Raw genomic sequence first — 20339 nt, forward strand, 5'->3', positions numbered from 1 at the left:
TAGACCTAAAGATGTCATTTTCAAAGGAAAGACCTTTACTGTGAACCTTATGAACTGTCACATTATGCTAGGAGTTGAGTTTCGTGGCCTTTGCACTTTGTATAAGTTTTCAATCATGTTACTTAATAAAAAGAAAAAAGTGTAATAGAAATCACAAAAAGGAAATGTAAAACGTTGGTGATTCATTCTTTTAATACATTGCCTCTGAATGAGATGAACTACAGCAATTTGATGCCTTAATTTATTGCTTTGATTACTTAATAATGCAGATTGCAGCCTGCTGTTGAAAGACATGAATCTCAAACTACAGATTCACATGTGCTGTCTGATAACTCACTATGCAAGAATGGGACATTGGTACTACCTGTGAGAATATACCATAACTCATTTTGCAGAGAGATATATGCTAAAGAATACATAAGATGAGCTACTCCTAAAGTCAGTATGAATAGCTGCTCCCAAAGTCAACGTGAAGTTAACATTACAAGCTGAAACTATTTAGGTGTATGATTTGTATGCTTTGCTGTGCAATGATAGCCAAGGACACTGCTGCTGTTAAGCTTGAACAATGAGGTCAAGTCGTATCTTCCTTTCCTTCTTCTGCTCTAAACTCCCTGTAGAGAACCTTGTGTTCACTTGGTTTGCATTTAGAAGGCAATTATTTTTAATTCTGCAAGCTAAACACCAAATTTGCAATTAAGAGTGTTATAAAAAACAAACAAGAAAAAAAAAGCACACAATGTTTTTTTTCAAACACTGAATACTCACTGTGCCACACAAATAGGTTCAATCTGACTTTATATTCCTAAATTAACTCCTGATTTCTTCTGGTGCCTACCATCTCTAAACTTCCTAGTTTAGATCCATCACCATTAGAATAAGAGCTGTAGTTTTCCTTTAACTTGCTTAGGAGCAAAGTTTGTTTCTTCATAGACATCCTTGCTCATGGAATCTAATCCAATCCAGAGGATCAATCCAGAACTAATATAACCTGTGGTTTATAGAACAGAGGGAGATTAAGTTCTTGCCTGCCAAGAATACACTATGCAGACATAATGCAAGACAGTTACTGCTTCCCTAAGTAATTTCCACTTGGACAGAAAAACTAAGGAAAGGATGCATCACTTCCTCAGAGGCATTATTTCCAACCAACAAGTTATAACACAGGAAGATATAAAACAATATTACTCAAAATCCCTGAAAAATATAGGAGTTTTGGTGGACGGAGCTCAGGGCTCAATCCTAACCAATCCTTCAGGATTTACACCCCTACAACTCTAGAAGTTTAGAGAACAAAAGAAATAGGAAATCAGATCATGAAAGATAAGCAGCTGGTAAACTTAACCAGCTAGCTTGTCATGTTGATGGATAATATTATATGGAATGCAAAACTGAGAAATCCTTCAAATGTAAACAACTTTCTTGGTGTGGTTGAATTCAATAGTGTATTTATTTATTTTATCCTGAAATCATTGCTATGCTTTGGAATTTAAATATTCCTACATTTAGAAAAACAGCTTAGTTCCTATTTTTTATCCTTTTTATTATTTTATCATTGTAATACATTAGACAGAAAACAAACCAAGACAGCAAATACCAAAAAATGTGTTTCTTATATCACAGAGCCTTGGGAATGTTTTTTTTTTTCTTTTTTTTTTTTTTTCCCACCACAAGATCTTGGGCTTGATCATTAGAAGTTCGTTGATCTTTTATGTTTGTCAGCAATTAAAGGGAAATTTAATTTTGTTTTTATTTTATTTCAGCTGCTTGGAAAACAAGTTACTGCTGTGCTAGTATTTCAAAATGATTCAGCTCCACATTGTCCTGAAATCTATGAAATACATGCATATGTTCTAGCAATTATGTGTTTTCCAAAAAAAGTTTTTGGTGGAGCAGTGTATCAGTATGCCTAATTAAATTACCTTAGAAATAAGGAGAACACTTTTTGATGCTCAGGACAATACCCCCAGATCTCTTTAGCACCCTCTCACCACCCTTTGTCAGCTTGTTTCTATAAGCCTCCAGGACACAGACACCCTGAAGTGGAGATATTTAGGAAATGGTCACCAGATTGAACAGCTGTGCTGATGGGAAGCTACCTTGCTTTGTCAGTTGGACTGCCTGCCCAATTCAGACTTCTGTCACTTCCCCACTTCCAGAAGTCTAACAGGCACAAGGCTATTCTCCTACCTTTCTCCACTACTTGTGCTAGCAATAGCTTAGGCACTTGCCTTGGTTGTTGTTGTGGTTTAAGCTCAGCGCCATATGAGCTCATGCACATATTCTCTTCTGAGGATCTCTCTCTCATAACTTCAGGTTATGGCGTGGGGAAAAATAAATAAATCCATTCAAGACGACAGGCATATTTCATGTTAGCAGGAGTACAACTGAGTATGAACAAAAGAGGCTCCATTCTAGTGCAGGAGAGTAAGTTCCCCTTCACTGCTGAAGAAAGGACAGAGGTAGCATTCTGGGCTTCCAGCATGCAGACCAGTTTACCTCTTTTACCAAAACTCCGTCCCAATTGCTTCCATAAGCAGGAATGAATTCACTACTATCAGGCAAACAAGATCTAACCAATTGACGGATATACAGCAGAGAATGTCTGGCACCATTTACTGTGATCTGATAAGACATGAGATTGAATTCCTGCCATCCTCCCTCCTCCAGACCAACTGGACATAAAGAGATAGAGCTGCACGCTGCTTCATAGACACTCTGCTGGTCACTTTCAGCTTCCATGTCCACCACAATATTTAGTGGGCAGACTAGAGTCTGTCCTACGTATGGTCTAAATTGACACTGCCTGCCTCTGCCCCTGCCCTTTGCTTCCTGGGAGCATATGGCCTCATTTCTGCGGTGCCATAACCTATCTAATATATTCTGCTATACTGATCAGGGTTTATTAACTTGGCCTCAGTCAAAACTAGCATAAGCCACACAGCTTCCAGCTGGCTCGGACTGCAGAGTAAGTACGCAATCGTCTGTGAAACAGCTAAAGTCCATAGCCCAACTTAATGATGCTTTAAGAAATCAATTTAACTTGCATATAGCATAAGTTGGGAAAGGGTTGTGGAGGCCAAAACTCTTTCCTTTCTCCTTTTCATTCAACACTCAGCAGTTTTGAATATAGATTTTAATACAAAATATGGACTATTTAAGAAGCTTGTATTCATCAACTATTATATAATAAAGAACAGGTTATGTTGAGTACAACCAAGAAATAGGAGACAGCAGTGGTACTAGATACTAATACAAAGTAATTAAGTGGCCGCTTTTTATACACTGTTCAATCTTCAGTTTTTTTCAGTGACATACGTGAAAGCTGAGGTGTTACTCCTTTCATTTCAAACTGCTATACATTTCTAGATATACCTCCTATTATTTTCTGAAAACAGATCAAAAAAAATCCACCTGTATAATTCAAGGCACAATGCAAGTTTTAAGGAGATGTCACACCAAAGAAAAGTATCAATTAATCTTAAATTTCTAAACAATTAATCTTAAATTTCTAAATTATTGATAACTAACTTCTACTGAAGTAGAAAAAGAAGATGATCTCATGCCTATTCTGGATGTAATTCAAGTAGAATAATATATTTTTTTAAGGAATTGCGTTACAACAGATTTTCCCCATCCCATTAACCAGAACTCATTTTTTCAAAATGAGTTCAACACTCTAAATCACAACTTTTTTTTTTGAGCTGTGTTACTCAGAAAGCTGAATTTCTCACGTCATCAGCTTTTAAATACTAAATTAAAAGTTACATATAAACTATGATCTAGTTGAAATACCTAAGTTCTGCATGGATTATAAGATTACTTCTCTACTCTCAAAAAAAAAAGTATGGAGAGGCATACAAGAAGCAAAAGTATGTGATTTTGTATGATTTCCTCATGAATTAAATGCAGAACTACAATAAGTTCTTGCTGTCCAGAAGAAAGAATTGTGTCAGGTGAGAAATGGCAAGTATAGGTCTAGAGCTACTTGTCTCCACACCATTAAAAATGTTATTTACAGTATCTCAAGTTAGGGACAAGAGTTTTTTAGTTAAATGTAAAGTGAAAAATTTACGGAGTCATGTACTGTGGAATAGCACTGCACAACTTTTTTTGATAAGAGATTTTGGTACATGACAAAGTCTTGAAATGACTTAAATCCAGAAATTTCCTGTAAAGGTTAATAGTAATTAATAGCTGAAGAAAAATAGAAATAGGAACTGCTGATATTTATGACAGAGTACTGAGCCCACAAGAATTTCTCCTGCATATACTTTGCTATGAAAAAGTACACCAATACATTGATAGAATAATAGAGTAACCATAATGTTAAACAAATGCAGAGGTGCTCCCTGAATTGAGGCATAAAGCCCTAGACTGATGAAATGTTTTTTTCTTCTTTTAAGTTTCATAACTAATAATCTTTTGCCAAGTGATAAATAAATTAGTTCTATAGAAGTGAGCTTTCACCTTTATTTTCTTAGGAAATATAGCTTTGCTTACAATACCTAGAGGGACTAACACAGGTCTCAACTAGAAAACGCCTGTTTTATTACATGACATACCTATCCCCAACATTATGATAATGAACCATGTGACAAGAAGGGTACTCAAATACCTTTCAGAAGAAGAACACAACTAAACAGTACTTATTAGAAGCAATAACTTGACAGAGAAACTTAGCTACAGTGACTCCACTGCTTCCCTATGCACCCCCTTCTAATACCTGAGTACTCCTTCTGAGAAAAAATTTCTCCAAACTTCTAACCAAAGCCTCTCTCCCTGAACATATTTCAGCTTTAAGTAGAAATGTGGTAATAAGGTTAACTGCTCAAACAACGTAATTAACTGAGATTGGTGACACACTGAATCATGCTGCCAACAAACAACATCAGGTGACTCCTATCTCGTTTTTGGCTTCTCAGGTAGACTTGATCTCTGGGATGAAACAAAGCTTGACTCCCAGAAAGCTGAAGAAAGAAGTCTAAAGTTTGTTTGAAGGTATCTACATGTGAGTGTTAAAAATGATGCATTTTTAGAAGCTATACATGAAAAGGAAGTCAAGAGTGGAACTGAAGAGTTGAAAGCAATTTTTATGTGGTTCAGTGAGTGTTCAGTAACTATGGGGATGTTTTTAATGGTGTTCTCAAAAGTTAGTTCAGTGTTTAGTTTGTAAATTTAGTATTTTTAAAATGCAAATTGAGTGAATGTATCATTCTCTATAGGGAGTTTAGAACAGAAGTACTAAAGGGAGAAAAAATTTCACTGCAGTGTTTGAGATTAATAGCGGCAATGGTGGAGAGAAATTCTAAGAGATGTCTTGATACATATGACCTCTTACTTTTGGAAGTTCACGATAAAGCTTAGAGTACACAGCAATGTACTACAAATAAGTTTGATCATAGAAGATACAGCTATGTGAGGACTGAATGCTGATAACTGGCTTGGCTACAAGAGTAGGGCTGTATTCTCTTAGTTTTCATTTTCAGATTCATGGCTAGTATAACATGGTGAAGGAGGAAAGGTTTTTTTTTTTTTTTTTTTTTTAGCCTTTGATTATGAGGCTTAGATACATGAACAAAACACATTTGTTGTTTCTGTATTGTGGAGTGTGGATTTTGGTTTTTGTTTTGTTGCTTTTTTTAACGTGTTAATTAATATGCTTGGAGAAACATCTGAAGCTGAGTGTTTGAGGTTAGGTTTCTCAAAAATCTTTACAGCATATCACTACCTTATTCCTAGCAAACACTATGCAACTGTTGCTATCAGTAAACTATCAAGTTGTTTAAGTAACCTTTTCAACCCAGTCAAGCATTAACTTTGATGAACTAGTATCTTTCTTCATACAGAAAATTTTTAAAGGAATGAGAGGAAATTATACTTGTCTGTTGAAGTCTGTCTTTGAATGCTCTTTGCAGAGATACCATCCGAGTGCTTCTGTTTGCTTAGTTATTTAGATTACAGTTCTATCTTTATGTTCCTTAAAATTGAAGGTGATGAATACAGGAGGGAATGAAAAGAAGAGAGAGGACATTACAGCTCCTGTTTCTGTTACTTTTTTTTCAGCTTTTGAAGGATTACAGAAGCAGTAAATATTTCATTTTGAAATGCTTTCTCTCTTCTAGCTCTGGTGAAGACTTCCACAGACAGCTTCTACCTTCTTTCCAGTCCATGGAATCTAAGACTTCTATGAGGATCAGGCTATACAAATAGAATCTTTACACTGGCAAATTGCACCTATTGTTGTTGGGGTGCATCTGAAGACTGACGCAGAAACAGGCAAGAACACTGAGTGAAAATAGGCACCCCAGAAAAGATAATGGGAACTTGATCCGTATTTTGAGAGCTGTTCACAGTGCAAAATCAGAAATAAGAACGTTATTTCTTTTTGCCTTTCAAGATCCTGGATCTGGAGGTGGGGCGATGAAATGTGGTGAGTAGGTTGAGGTGGTGATACCACCTGCAGCACTGTAACATGCAAATGATTCCCTTGGTTACGTGGTCTTGCTTTCTTCCTTGGCACTTGTGAAGAAATGAGGTATCTTCCAATGTTAATTTTGTTTTGATAAGAGATAGGAATTAATTTTCTTCTGGAATCACAGCCCTTCCAATTCTGCAAGGATTGGAGGAAAATTTACATTTCACTTGACAGTATATGTATCAATTAACTTGATGAGATCTAGTTCTGCATACAGCATCTTTCCAGAGTTTTGTAGACTTTTTAATATTGTGTATTGCTGACTTGTATTGACTTTTTTTTTTTCCAGTGGAATAACAAAAATACTAACCTTAAAATTGCACATTTCCTAACTTATCCCAGTTCACTGTATCTCTTTCTATAGTTAAAGTACATAAACTATCTTCTATTCATATATTAGTGACGTTCTGTGTGGCCGCAGGAAGGAGTGTTTATTCATCAATGTGCTTGGTTTTTATATTAATGTGTCAGAGACCTAAGCATAAACTCATACAGTGTTTTATGTGGAATGTAAATCAGGACCTAGTCAAATAATGATCTGAAGATGCCTGTTCTTGTCAAATTATTTCTTCTAAAACCCGATTTTTTTTTTAACTCTCATGTAGTAGGTAGCTCTGACATTTTGATTTCCTACCCCCCAAAAACCAACCAACCAAACCAACCAACCAACCAAAAACAAAAACACAACACAAACAAACAAAAAAAAAACAAAAACAACTGTTTGTCAATATAATTGTCATGTCTGGTATTTGTGCAGAGCTCCTGTCCAGAGGACTGGCATAGAATATACAAGTAACATTGGCAAACTCTAGGGAGGCCTGTATGTATCATTTCCCAGATTCCTACTTGCTTTTCTTGTTAGTGTACATTAGGAGATATGAGCTTGTAGGAAAGCTTGGGTACTGCAGAGTGGTATGACATCGCTGTATTTGATTCTTTGTGCAGACATGGAAAAAGAGAATGATAATGTGTGCTAGTGACATGTTGGATTGGGACGAAATAGTTGTAGTACTCTTTGTTTCTGATATAGTTTTCAAGTCAGTAGGTTGTTTTCTCCTTTTTTTTTTTTTTTTAGCTTTCCTTCTTTTTTTCCTGTACTCATGGCACTGAGATTATGTGCAAGACAGATGTTCAGCCCCTAGCCACCATCCTCCTGTGGCTTTCATGCCTCCAGTTTGATTGAATATGAGCACAGCGATGTTTTTTCACCTTGAGACAGTCTGACAAACGTTCTTTGTGTGAATGGTGCACTTGGTTGCTCTAGTAAACAGTCTTCTTTTTATCCAGATGTCAGGAGAAGCAATGACTTCTTCACACTGCACCTGCATTGTACCATATCTCATTCCTCCAGGGATGTAGAGGCTACAAATCCTATCTGATATTTCTTTTAGCCAGTTCAGAGGTGTTTCCAATCAGGCTAAGGCCACATGCTTCCTTGCCATGGAGAAATCTGTAGATAGCTGCTTTCATTCAATGAAAGCATTCACTTGGTGCAGTTCCCAGGAAACACTCCCACCAGAGGGAGTGTTTTCAGCCACACAGCTGTGCAGCAGGACAGAGGAGTGGAAGAGCTAAAGCTCTTAAGGCAGAACTGAAGAATTTACAGGCAATCAAGCAAAACTCTTAAATCTTGTGAGGAATCATGCCTTGTCTTGGCAGACCCTCTCATCATCTTGTATGCTTGTTTCTTTGGATTCCTTGCTAGGCCTCATGTTGCAGCTCACACTGGTGAGAAAAAATAGGGTAGTTCTTCAGGCTATGTGGATGTGCTGATAATTGTTCTCTGAAAAGGGAGAGCTGCTCTGTCTGCCATGTTTGACAAGCAGGATTAACAAAAGACCTTCAGGCCAGTGAGATTCTGTATGGCCACAGAAAGGAGTGGTGCTTCATCACTGTGCTCCCTTTGTATATCAATACTGCAGGAATACACACCTGCATGCCGGTTACCTTTGCAGTAACTGAGTGTGTGGCATGAGCTTGACTTTTTTACTTTTTTTTTTCCTTTCTAGCTGACTTTCTAGACATTTGTGTCTCTCCATTTTTGATAAGGAAGTTGAAAGGGGATGTTTGAGTCTGCAGTGAGCACAAGATCCAGTAGCAAAAAATGGGCTATGCCATGTTAGAGACAGGCCCTGAGAGCAGTACTGTTGAAACTCTTGCTGGAGTCTTCTGTCCTCCGCTGAACAAAGTTCAGGCCACAAGATAGTTCATCCATCTTCAGCTTCCAAGGCTGAAGTTAAAGCTCTGCTGGGAATTGTTTTCCATGATTTGTCTTGGTGGTAGTTTTATTTATTTAGTTCTCCTCAGAACCAAAAGGAGATCTTCTTTTATTCACACCGCTGTTTTCAAGGAACCAGACACAATTCAGTGCCTTATTGTTAAGGCATGAATGTATAGCCAAGAAATACATTGTTGAGAACAAAAGTCTAGCAAGCCACCCAAATGACTTGACAACTTAAGTATAACAAAATAAGGAGTGTTGAGAGGACTTTGACAGTTTTCATTAACAGTGTTGTATGAGGCAAATGCCTACTTTGCCAGTTTTGGCAGCAAGTCAAGGCAGCAGTACAAGGAGTGTAATTACCTTGGGCACTGAGCCAAGTAATTTTGTACTAGCATTTTCATGCAAAACGCATTAAAGACTTGACATAAATTAGAGAATACCAGTATACCTCCTATATTAAATGTCATGTTCTTGACTTAAAACTAACTAGGAGAATCACATGTGGAAACTTCTTAAACTAAGCAGTCTTATCACAGAATTTTGTTAGATTAATTTTTTTTTTCAAGTTTCAACTATGGCTTAAATTTTTTTCTTTAAAATGATCTTAAGCACTTGTCTGCTTCATTATGACTTGTACAATAATGTAGCAAAAAGCTAAAATTAGCAGAGTTTCACTGAATGGAAGGAGATGGCTTATGGGAAGAAGCACTGAATCTAATGATAGTTTCAGGTTGGCCTTCAGAGGCTTCCATCATTTTGGTCTGTCATTAGTCTGAACTTATAAGCAGATAATGCAGCTTAATTACTTGATGGAAGACACCTACTAGTATATTCATGCTACAAATTATTATAAATTCAGTAGTTACATGACATAATTCCCACTTCTCTCAGATATAATTCCTGTGCAACAAAACTTCAAAATTGTGGAAATGTATGATCAGTCAGCATGTGCCTTCTAGAATACCACCATGTGTGTTTCTGTGGTGACTGTTTTCCTGAACTGAGTGTGGGAAGGGGAAAAAAAAAAAAAAAGAAAAACCACTTTCAATTTTTTTTTAATGGCTTCTTATCAAAACAATATAAGTTGTTGAAAATATTTGTGACAAGTTTGGTTGGATGAATATGTTCAAGAAAAATGCAAAAAGAGGCAATGTTTCTATAGGCGTAGCAACAAAATTCTTGAATCTATGTTAATTTTTGAAAAAATGAAAGCACAGAAAAAATCCTTTCAGGGATGGAAACAGTATGATCCTGTCAAATGTTTAGTTACATTTAAAAAAAAGACAAAAAAACAAAAAAACAAGCTATGAATTGCTTGAACTATTCAACTTAACATTATTTTTATTCAGGCAGTATCTCAGAAAGGAGTGCACTAATAGCATGCACTGACTTGCTTGCTAAACCTGTTAAGATGTTACTTATATTTAGTGGAAACTGGGTGCTTATATTTTTCTGAGATTCTGGTTAGTTAAAGTGTGTATGCTTTATTATAATAGATATTATTTCATTGAAAAGAAAGAGTCTTGATACAGGCAGACGTGATTTGGCTGATATCTGAAAGACTTGATAAACTTCTATGTGTTTCATAACACTTTGTGTGTGGTTATTTCGCTATTGTTTGGCTTTTCTATCATTTTTTTTTCTACTTTTGGGTTGCAACAAATCTGTTGGGTAGACATTTGCAAGCCGTCTTCCACTGGAGATGCATGAATGTGAAGTGCAAAGCATTAAACTTGATGTACTCCTTTTTCAGTTGTTAATACCATAAATATGTATGCCAGCGCTCTCTATGTCCACTCCCTTGCAGCAGGAATGCAATGTGCGTAATTCTGTTATCAGCCTGCCCCTGGGATCTCAGTAGGACTGTCAGATGTTGCCTTACAAAATGAAGGATCAGACCATGAAATCTGGATCTTTACAGAGAAATGCAATACAGTTAATTTGAAGAGAAAGAAAAAGATTAGCTACTTAAACTGTTTCTTGTTTTCTGTTTCCCGCAATTGGCTTTGACAGAACAAGATTGGCTCAAGCCTGGATTGTGCATTGCAGTGAGCTTCTGGATAACTTTAAAAATTTTAAACTTACTTTCACTCTTTCTCAATATTAGCAGACATCCTGTCTTCTATCACATAACTGTGGCCTAGAGCAACCTTTCTACTTCACAACCTTATTTGCACTTCACCTGAACTTCTTGCACCCAAATGCAACTGTTGACTTTTTTTCTTCCTTACAATGATGTACAAAGAAACTGGCTGAAGGTGTCCAAATGACTTGTGCTGCACTGTCCAATCTGGTTCTGGTAATGCATATAGAGTTGGAAATGTTTTTTTATAAACTTTCATGATACTTGAGATGTCTGCATTTGCAGATAGTCTCAATAGCAGGTTTCTGGCTGTCCTTCAGGTCCTTTCTCTTCCCCTCAGTATTGCCAGAGTGCGACCAGCAGATACTCATTGGGATAGGTGGAGGGGTATCTTGGACAAGCATTTTCTTTGTAGTCCCTTACTCAGGTCTAATCAACTCTGCAGCACATACTATGTTTCAAAGGGCCAGTGTCTCTAGTTTGGTACTGCTGTGTCATGACTTCATGTTATGAAGCTGGTGGAGGCCCGATGGGAATCAGGGGAGAGAGACTGCCCACACCATGTTGTCCAGCCACGCTATGCGAGGTGTAAGTGCATGGACTCTATGGGACCCTCCTAATGGAAAGACCATGGTGGTCATCTTAGACACCTTCCTGGTTTTCTCATCTCTTTTATGGCCTTCATTTGGCCATAAAAACTGGTCTTGATATAGCAGAGAGTACATATGGTTTTCTCACCATGTTTGTATGGCAATGTCAAATGAACTTCCTTTTCAAATGAAAATCTACAAACTGTAAATACCAGTTATGCTTCTCAGAAGAGCATTTGGTTACAAATGCTAGCATAAGCTTATCGTTATAGCCTTCTGTATTTACAGATGTCATTGCAAATTTGCCCATTCAGTCAGAGTATCCATTGTAATAGCAAGGTCTCTAAAAGAGATGTGAACAAATGCTACAAACTTCTTATTGTGTATTTATGGCAATGCTTTTTAAGTAGTTATTTTTCAGTTAATGACTAGTTTCCTACTTTTATGCCTAAGTATTCTGTTATTGTTTTCCTGCTGTGGAATTTTATGCTGGCAGTATTCTTTTTAATTTTTAAGGCTTTAGAGGTTATTTCTTTTTCTGTCTATGGAAATGTGTGTCCCAATATAACTCATTAGGAGCTTTCTTTAGTTCTTTTGTTTGATTCCCTGCTGTGGGGAAGTGTTTTAATAAATTATGTTTCTGAAAATGGTGGCTTTGTCACGTTGAAACTGCAAGCATGACGTATAATGCATCTGTCAACTTCAGGCAATGATAGGAAGGCAATCTCTACTCTTGGGATGAACTAAAGGTGGTTCCTGAAACCTCTTCAAGGCTCATGATCAGGCTATGGTTGTCAGTAAAACAGAGCAGAGAGACCTGAAGGAGGAGTAGTGTATTTAAACTTCTTAAAACTGTAGAGTAACTTGAAGTAATCCCAAGAGAGGAGACCTGCAAGTTTTTTTGGGACTCTGCTGAGACTGATCCTTCAAGAAAGATGACCTCTTATGTATACCCAGTTAGATCAGGGATTGGGCTTCAGACTCTGCTGAGAACTTTACTCCCAGATACTTATTTGGGTTTAGTTGAACGATTATCTGGGATTTGCTGGCTATATGAAGAGAGCATTATGGTGACTTTGAGTATTACTTCAAGTTTTTCAAACATAATAGTTCTTCTCTCACTAGTGCATCATGTTTTCCTGTCTGTGGCTACCTGCTGTTTGTCACCTGAGGCAGTTCTGAGTCTGGTGGTAGGTAAATCTCACTCAATCCAAGTGTTTGTGAAAGCTGTTGCCAGCTCAAAATCAAGCCACAGAGCTACTTTTCTGTCCAAAAAGGCCATGTGTCATTTTTGTGACTTCAGAAGAGTTCAGCTTTTAAAGTGTGCGTATATGTAAAAGAAAAACCTCTCAATCTGTCCTTGTTCAATGAAATTATGTTCACGCCTGGAAGGTACCAAATATTGATTATGAGAAAGGAGTTATTCGGTTGGAACATGGAATAAACACCTATCAGATCCATGCCATGCCGCACCATCTGTTTTCTAATATGTTTGGTTTATTTACCTATGTGTTTATCTTTGCAAGACAGCTCCATCCCAGGCAAGTACAATGGAAGAATTAAAGCAAGCAAAATGACCAAACCTGTAGTGGAGCATAGGAATAAACCAGTCTTGCAAGCTAGTGTTTGAAGCAGCACATTTTTTTCAGTTTTAGCACAAAGGCTAGCTCCATAGTTATTAGTTCTACTTGCTTTAGAAACATTGCTGTCATATCTACTTTAACTTCAGAAAACTGCTATTTCATTTACATCTTGCTACTATATACTAGAAAATCACCATAGCCTGAGGTATGTTGTTTCCTCTGTTATTTTTTTCCCTTTTGAATCCTTGTCTTTCAATTGTTCTGTGGCTTCAACTGTTTTGCATTATATTGTCTGGTGTAAATGGTCTCTTCTGGCACTTTTTTTTTTAAAAAAATAAAATTAAATTAAAAAATCCCCATTGTATATGGCGACAAAACCACATCCTCAAAGACAAAATGACTGGCCAAACTGCATCTGGGAGGATGAGAGGACTTGGTCTTTTATAGAACCTTTTTCAGCCTGTTTTTTATTTTGGGGAAGTAGCTTGATTCAATATCTTTACCTTTTTTCTTTGCAGTTCTGGAAACAACTTCTTTTTTCTTCTCTGAGGGCTGCCTGTCCTCTGCCTTGCTAATATTAGTCTTACAATCTCTCTGTTTATGTTACGCAATGCAGAACTTGGCACTTGATAGCACTTTTTCTTCTTTAATTTAGTGTGAGAGTTTCAACACCCCTCTCCACCCCCCATTTTTGTGTAATATAAATACCACATTAAAGCGATAAGATGGAAAACATGGCAAAGAGTCTAATGAATCAATTTTTATAGATGCATGACAACTTGGTGACTATTTTATCATTTTTTCCTCAAACTTGCTTTTTTTTGTGAAAAGTGTGAAATGACTAGAGGTAACAGAACTTTTCCCCAATATTGCAAACTAGCAAGAAAGGCATAACTGTCTCCTTTGCTCTACTCTAACTTGCTCACAGGTATTTTGGTGACAGTTTCCTTTATTTGTGATATATTCTGCTTGCAAGGATAGCTTCACTGAATGAACCTCTCTGAAGGCAGTCTGGGTGGTCTAAAGCTGCATTTGGGTAGTGCCTTGAATTTGACTACTTTCCATACTTGAGCGCTATTTGGAAAAGATGGATGGTACTCTAGGCGTCAGTGGAGATACTTGTATATTGGTATATTTGTGCACTTTGTGTACTGAGATTTTTAACTCTGGTAATAGCATCAATCTTCATATTTTTAGGTTAGATATAATTGTAGATGTCATGCTAACAGAAGTATATAGTTTTCTTCCTTTTTTATTTTCCTGTGTCTTAGGCCCTGATTTCCATATCATGATTCATTGCGAGCATATATAGTTATTTTGGTTTTTGTCTCTTCTTAAATAATATGAAAGGAAATAGCACACTAAAAGTACAAAATCTCATTTTCTGCAAAATGTCAGTATGCTAGGTAATTCTTCATGATTAAATACAGTAAGAACAGAGAGCCTGAAATCTTTTAATCTGAGTGGAATTCATTTGTTATGTAAATTAAGTAGGAAAATTGTGCAGCTGAGACTAGGAAGTTTCACATTCTAAATCAAACTCCTAATGTCTTTGTACTAGTTCATCTTTTATTGAAAGTTTCATTAATTTTTTGTTAACCTTAATAACAGGTATGTAAGAGAACTTCAGAATGTAAGTTTTCATTTAAAAACTATATATATAATCTTTATTAAAATATATTTTTGCCCATTCCTTTGAGCTTTTTTTTTTTAAGTAAAGTATTCAGAGCTGTGCAAGCTCTTCAACCTGCCCATGTTTTCAACTTCTCCTAATGTGATTTGTTTTTCAAAATTTTGCTCCGCTTCCCTGAATGAAGGGGACACAAGACAGTGAACTGATGATACAGGTGAGAAGACAGATGCACTGGGTAAGAATAGTTAGATGATGATCTGGTTTTTATGTGAATGCAGGCCCTAGTGTGAGGATAGAGGACATCAGCCTTCACTTAGCTTAGTGCTGCTTCTGAGTGTGGAGGAGCTTGTGAATTCAGGCAGTCTCACAGAAAATAACTCATGCAATTGCAGACTGAAAAAGTCGAAACAGTCTAAATTTTGAACATTCAAAAGTGCAATGACTTCCTGTCTTTCATAACTTAATTACCCAGTATTTGACTTGTGTTTTTCATGTTGGAAGCAGTAGGTGTACTTACACAGGGAGATGTTTCTCTGTATTACCATTAGAGGCCCATAGACTTTGATATTAATATAATTTAGATGCCCTTCATTCAAAGACTGAAGTCTTTGAACAGTCCAAACTATTCCAGCTTCATGATGAAGGCTAGGATAATTTGGATGTTTGCACTGTAGATGTAGGTGAAATGATTCTTCCTTGAAGAGACTTAAAATTGTTCTATAGTAACATAATTGTTTGAGAAGCAATTCTAGGCTTCATCTGATCCTCCAGCAGGAGACTACACTTTTAACCAGTTTTCATAAGGAGGGCTTGTTTTGCTTCTTGTATCTCAATAGCAATTGTCAGATTTTCAGCTACGTGAGGTCACTTTTTTGTCTTTATGCAAAATATATTAAAATTTCACATCTTCAGTTCATTAAAAGCAGATTTTGATCCAAAAATAAATTGTTTTCTTCTTCAATGCTAACAGAACAGCTGATGAGAATTATGATTAAATCACACTTGTGACAATATGAAATGAAAATGTGGTAGACCAACACTTCTCTTGATTTGCTTTGCTTGAAATATCAATGCAATTCTACTTTCAATTTGAGGGAGGGGTCAACTTTTTAACTGAGACCACGTTTGTAAGCTATGCAGTCTGTTTCACTCATTGTACTGTACTTCAAAGAAAAAAAATTGATTTTTATGTAGTAAGCTCTCTTTCTGTTTATCTAAAACTGTTCTTTCATAGTTTGCAGACTATGAAAGCACTTTAAACTTTGTTTTTGGAAGACATTTGTCAAAGCATGGCAATTTTTGGAATATGCTTAAATACATCTCCCAGTAATCTCTTTACTCTTCTTGTTGGCTCTTCAAATTTCTCGTGCAGTGCTATTTCGCATTTCTAACATGTAGAATTTCACACTAAACTAGAATACTCTTAAGTACAGAATATGGAGAATTTAGTGAAATATCTTCACCTGAGCTTCAATTGTTACGACTTTGTTGAAAAGTATGAAGTGACCTGTTTTAATGAGAAAATCACCTTGTTAGTAGAAGTTGCTATGTAGGTAAAACTAAAGCAGCAGTCTTAAGTCTCTTCATGTGCTTTTTTTTTTTAGAGCTTACCAACAGTTATTCAACTGTTTTAGTTGTTCAGTTAGTCTACCAGTAGATTATCCATAGAGGTTTAATCAGTTTGTCAGGTTTGCTATACCTCCTCTCCCATAATTCTCTCCCTCTCACTTTAAGTAGGAGTTATGGACAGTATTTATCTCTGTGTTTGAATACAGATGATAAATCTCTTCAGGTGGCTTTGGGAGATGAAGCTTCAGAGGTTTGAAAGATAGGCATTTACATTTTAAATGTGAATTATCTGGGCTAGTGGGTTATTATGTCTTCAGGGCCATTTCTGCCAATGTTTCTCTAAATGTGACACATGGGACTGACTTCTTCAGCCTTAATAAAGATGAAAGTTACTAGAGCATGAAACTTTACAAACAAGTTCTATTGATATATGTTGAAAATTTTACTCATTTCCATTTTAAGTGGAAACCAGTTTATAGCCTTGTAAAATGGAACATCCTAATCATTGTTTTTAGCACTAAAAATAACAGATACGGCTGTAAAGTTACATGACACTTCACAAATATAAAGTAAGATTTATCCTGAAACAGCTCTGAAACTTAAGTACCAAACACAGGCAGAGTATTAGAACAGAAAATAACACAGCAAAAGAGAAAGAGGTAGTAAGAAGAAAGAAAGGGGGTGGAGGGGAAATATGAGGATTTTTGAGATGAGAACTTTTAAGGAGAAGGAGTAATAATCATGAAGAGCAGAATATGAAGATGAAATAATTATCAGATAATCCAGATTATAGATATGGGTTTCTAGCCATAATTTATGTGAGTAGAATTTTAAGATGAAACAGCACTTGTACAGGAAGATAAAGAGACTAAATGTGACATAAAAATGTCAATGCAAGATATGGGAGAAAGGGAGAAAAATATAATAAATGAGACTTCATATTCACTGATCTTCAAGAATGGAAGCCAAAACATTGGGTGCAGGCTGACATGCTTGCAACAGAGAGAAGGAAAGATAAATTGCAATGAAATTATAACAGCTAAAGCTTGAACACTTTCAGCACTAAGTCTGTGGAATTTGGCCAGTGTATTTGATACCATTTGCCTTTTTTCAGTGTCTGTGGTATCTCTGTCTTTCCTGTTAAAGGCAGACATGAAGCTAGATTCAAATTCTTGATGCCTGCTTTGACAGCTAAAGTTTGGCAATATTAGCTTAGAATAAGATATCCTTCAGTGAAGTGAACAGAAAGCTGAGAGGCTGAAGGACTACACTTGTGTTCAAAGAACTTCTGATGAACCTCTGAAATACGGTCTTCCTGGTGTATATCCAAAACAGTAAATACATTCCTAAGTGTTTAGAAAATAAGTTTGATTCCATGCCTTCAAATATTAAGTATATCCTTTTCTGCACTCCTCTTGTGCCAGAGTTCTAGGACAGAGATAATAGTAAGCATACTTCTACATTCTTGACTTCACAAAATCTTGTTCAGAAGTTTTGTAGGAAAAATATGGATTTAGGGTCTCCTGGTGCAGCTTACTAACCCATTACTAACCAATCATCTCTAAATGCACCTGGTTATTTGGCAGGCACATATCTGCTATGTGTTTCCACCTCATCTACAGTGGGCCCTCATAAGCCCTTGAGTATCCTGGCCTCCTATAGGTCCTCTTAGATGCAGATATGATCTCAACTCATAGATAGCATTGTATTTCTTTTACAAATGGGCAGTGCCTTGAGGAGGAATTTAAGTCTTGGATTTTAGATTCAGGCTTGTTCACTGAAGGTGAGGGAGGAGGGGAGAGAGAGAACACATGGGAATGGAATAAAAAGCCTTTGCCTTTCTAAGGGTACAAGGAGCAGGTTCCTTTGCTAATGTAGATCTCTGAAGAAAGAATGTCACAGATATTCTTACTACTCTTACAAGTCACATACTGATATGTGATTTCATTCATAAAATAACTGGGTCCCAAATGATTTAGGTTAGTGTAAGATCACCCAAATGCCTACGAGGAATAGTCAGGATAAGTATCTTGTTTCTGGTGGGATTTGTCTACTCCAGATTACTCATGCCGTTGTCTCAGTGATTTCTGAAAGGCAGTGGGAAGTACAGAGCTGCTACAGATGGTTATGCACATGCTTCCTTGTGCTGAGTAGGCTTTCTGCTCCTGTCCAACCTTTCTCCTGAGCTTTTGCTGGGGGGAAAAAAAAAATCAACTAGTGAGAATTGTTCACATCAATAATTTATAATTCTCATTCTCTTCTTTCTATGAAGAAAGACAAGGAAAAAAGGGAACTTGCACTAGAGGGAGATGGAGAAGCAGGTTATTTCAGTAAAAAGGAAAAAAGGACTTAGAGGTAATATAACCTAAGAATGGATTGTAACTGCTCTCAAACTTGTCTTTATTGCCTTGAAGCCTCTAAATTATCTTCTCATAAAAGCCTGCTTCTGTGAGAGGTATTTTCTATTCCCATTCTGGTCAAGAGGTCTCAGGTTTCCATGTGTCAGAATTATTACCTTGGCAATCAATAAGCTTACACTAATCCATCCAAGATTTCTCTTTTGAAATTATTTACTGGAAGTGGCATGTAGGTTACAAAATTTAGCTGAAACTGGAAGAGTTGTGTTAAAGATGAGTTTATTTCCATTAGCTCTTTCTGAGAATTTAGTAAAATGCTCATGTTGTAGGAGTTGTATGGTGTGCTGCACCAAGTAACAGCTTATAGTGGGAAAGTATACTTGATGCTTGGTATGAGGGAAATTTCTCCCTCTTATAAGAAAGAACTGTCTGACTACTGATATACCAGCAGCTCCTTGGTCTGCAGCAGCTTTGAACAGCTGATGCTTCCATCACCCTCTCTTGATCCCATTTTTCTGTAACAGGTAGGAATGGGAGAAATCTGTGCAGTTCCATTTTCATAGCAGTAGGACTCATCACAGGCATGCTCAAAATTCTGGCTAAGCTCATCACTGGCTCTGACTTGGCTGCCCCTGCTGTAGGCATCTCTCTCCACAAACACTTTGTGTAAGTTCTAACAGGGTCTCAACCTATGGTTTAATTGTAAAGCTGGAACAGAGCTGTAGTGATGTGGCATTAATTTAGACTTTCGAAGTATTTTGGCTATATCTAGGGATGAATGCCAGGTAAGAGATTAATCTGACCAATATCTGTTTCTTGTGAAAGTGTATAAGTTGGATTTTCCTCTATAATACTTCAGAGTGAATCCCTGAGGAAAGGGGAACCCTTAGCAAATACTGTGTGCTAAAGGTTTGCACAATGTGGTTTCTCAGGCTTAGCTGTTACAGTCTAATGTTGTGGTTTTGGGGACTTTCATTTTCTTCCCCTCTGCCTGCATGTCTGTTCACAGTGCCATAATATTGGTTTAAGGGCCTGACTTGTAATAAGGATGATGGGAGTCAGGTACCAAACATTGGTACTGCTCAGATGTCAATTTTATTCTCTGAACCTGTTGAAAATCACAGTGTGAATAAACTGAATGTTCTCAAAGAGCTTAGTAAGCCTTAACAGAACACTGTTTGGCAGGAAACAGAAGATGACAAAACCTTATGTTAAATTTCGAAGAGGTTTTCCAAATAACCTGTAACAAATTTTAATAGTTCAAATAAGTAAACAGCACTTCTCTGTCCTCCTTGACCGTCCCCCCAGTTCATATTATTAGTTTGAATTCTGATTTGCTGAAGGTTTGCTGCCTCTCCATTTCGCTACTTTTTTTTTTTTTTTTTAAATGGGAGACCAGTTATGACAAGCAAGAGGGTGCTTAGGAGGCAGAGGTGTCATTTTTCACTCCCTGCTTTATTCCGATTGCCATGAAAGCTAAATTTCTTAGTATGTGAGGAAGCACTAGTAGTCTGCTATTTTATAAAATCCTTTGAGAAGCCTGGATGAAAAATGTTATCAAAGTGGTGGTAGTAGTATACTCTTTACCTGTTCTATAGGAAAATAGAGGAAAAGAACTTGGTTTTCTTTTGAAAACATGCATTTGCATTGGTATGCATGTATGAAGGATAAAGAATGGAAAATAGCTGGTGAGATTTTGTATACATAACTTTCTGAAGGTATTTCATCCCTTCTTTACTGAGTTTTATTTGTAAATCAAGACTTTATAAATCAAATCTGTGCATATATAAGACATAGCTTGAATCATAAGAATTTTATTGAC

At 36.7% G+C, this 20339-nt stretch overlaps 1 long non-coding RNA gene across 8 annotated transcripts in view; it reads left to right on the forward strand.

Annotated features, from left to right (window-relative positions):
* The first annotated feature begins 3628 nt into the window (after positions 1 to 3628).
* LOC310885764 overlaps positions 3629 to 20339 on the forward strand; it is an 88804-nt gene continuing 72093 nt past the window's right edge. The window contains exons 1-3 of one of the 8 annotated variants that reach the window (XR_014574962.1): positions 3629 to 5011; positions 6126 to 6279; positions 6401 to 6433. This is a non-coding gene — a long non-coding RNA (uncharacterized lncRNA). Of the gene's footprint in view, positions 5012 to 6125; positions 6434 to 20339 lie in introns of all 8 variants that reach the window. The other 7 variants (XR_014574963.1, XR_014574965.1, XR_014574966.1 and 4 more) reach the window with 7 other exon arrangements.

The sequence above is a fragment of the Anser anser genome (assembly GCF_964211835.1).
Source record: "Anser anser genome assembly, chromosome: 1".
NCBI classification, from domain to species: domain Eukaryota; kingdom Metazoa; phylum Chordata; class Aves; order Anseriformes; family Anatidae; genus Anser; species Anser anser.